The following is a 2,245-nucleotide window of genomic DNA, read 5'->3' as shown; positions in this document are numbered from 1 at the left end:
GGGAAGGAGGGAGGGAGGGAGGGAGGGAGGGAGGAAGGAAGGAAGGAAGGAAGGAAGGAAGGAAGGAAGGAAGGAAGGAAGGAAGAAAAAGGGTGAGTTTTCTTGTGAAGGAGCTCTATCTTCGTGTCCTTCCATGAAGTGATGCATTGAGTCTAATAGAGCCTCGCTGGTGGATTTTCATGTCTTGAGAACCTGTGACAAACTGATGATCTCCTCTAAATTGTATTAGTGTAACCACAATTTACAATAGCACCTGGCCCCGACGATTCAGGGCAATAATTTGGGGAAGCTACCCTGACAGATGAAAATGTATTGTGATGGACACATAGAGCGGAACAACAGTGGGGCCTATGGGAGGATGGAGGGTGGGAGTAGGGAGAGGATCAGTTTACCTATATAACAAAGCTGCACATGTATTCCTGAACTTAAAATAAAAGTTTAAAAAGTATTGTGAAATTGCAACGTTAAGATAATAGTGTACCAGAATAAATTTAGAACAAATGAACCAGAAAAGAAATTCGATTATCAAACCCAAATATGGAAAAATGCTAGTAAATGCATTGAAATATTTTGAATCAGTGGAGAAAGGTTAGATTGAAGAAATTGTGCTGGGATAATTGACTATTTTGAAAACAATGAAGTTCCTTATCATTCTCATACACCTAAAATAGACACTAAATGTTTGCATAAAAGACATTAAACCATTAAAATAGAACTTAACATGTTATTTTTTATATAATCTTAGGATGGAAAAGTTATTTTAAAATATAGCACCAGATACTGACAAGACCAAAAGGCAATTGGCTCAAATCTGCTGGGGACCCTCTAAGTCTCAGAAATGACTTAGAGTGCTCCTCAGAATTATCCTAACTAGTGATGAGAAGTTGGGTTATTTTTCTACAGACTTGGCCCTTTATTGGTGGATGTCACCCCGAGGATGTTAAAATCTCTGGCACTTTTAGGTTGTCCTACACCTGGGCTGAGCAGGTTCCCAAGGTACCAGAAAAAGCCCTCAGCAAAATTGGAAAACACAGGTAAGGTAGAAGGATATCAGTTTTATCCCCACTCCAGGAAATATACTATTCACATTTTACTCTAAATCAGTCCAAATATCTCCCTTCAAATGCAAAGATAATACACACATATTAATTTTCTTGTTATTATTATGATTATTATACTTTAAGTTCTGGGATACATGTGCAGAACATGCAGGTTTTTTACATAGGTATACATGTGCCATGGAGTGGTTTGCTGCACCCATCAACTCATCATCCACATTAGGTATTTCTCCTAATGCTATCCCTCTCCTTGCTGCCCATCCCCAGACAGGCCCCAGTGTGTGTTCCCCTCCCTGTGCCCATATGTTCTCATTGTTCAACTCCCACTTATGAGTGAGAACATGCGGTGTTTGGTTTTCTGTTCCTGTGTTAGTTTGAGAATGATGGTTTCCAGCTTCATCCATGTCCCTGCAAAGGACAGGAACTCATTCTTTTATATGGCTGCATAGTATTCCATGGTGTATATGTGCCACATTTTCTTTATCCAGTCTATCATTGATGGGCATTTGTGTTGGTCCCAAGTCTTTGATATTGTACATACATATTCATTTTCATATTTATAGATGTTTGGGTTGTTTGTAGTGATCATTATCATAGATGATGTTGATTGAACTTCTGTGTACATGAAATTTTCATACTAATATCAGATTTTGAAGTTTCTAGAACTGTCGATTCTATATACGTGTGGATATTTTTCATTGTCATTGAAGTCACTCCTGAAAAATGTCCAAATTTGATATCTATAATGTATGAGCATTCCTGCTTTCTCATGTCTGCCAATGCTTAGTATTGCCTGATGTACTAATCATTTTCACAATACTGATAAAGACATACCTGAAACTGGTCAATTTACAAAAGAAAGAGATTTATTGGACTTACAGTTTCATGGCACTGGGGAGGCCTTGCAATCATAGTGGAAGGTGAAAGGCAAGGAGAAGCAAGTCACGTCTTACACGGATGGTGGCAGGCAAAGAGAGAGCTTGTGCAGAGAACTCTCGTTTTTAAAACAGTCAAATCTCGTGAGTCTCATCCCCTATCATGAGAACAGCACAGAAAAGACCCACCCCCGTAATTCAATCACCTCCCACTGGGTTCCACGTAGGAACTGTGGGAGTTACAATTCAAGATGAGATTTGGGTGGGGACACAGCCAAACCATATCACCTGGTTCTTTTTTTTTTTTTTTTT

This window comes from Rhinopithecus bieti, unplaced genomic scaffold (assembly GCF_001698545.2).
Source record: "Rhinopithecus bieti isolate Rb0 unplaced genomic scaffold, ASM169854v2 scaffold_1476, whole genome shotgun sequence".
Lineage (NCBI taxonomy): Eukaryota > Metazoa > Chordata > Mammalia > Primates > Cercopithecidae > Rhinopithecus > Rhinopithecus bieti.
The sequence above is the reverse complement of the archived record's forward strand: the minus strand, read 5'-3'. Positions refer to the sequence as shown.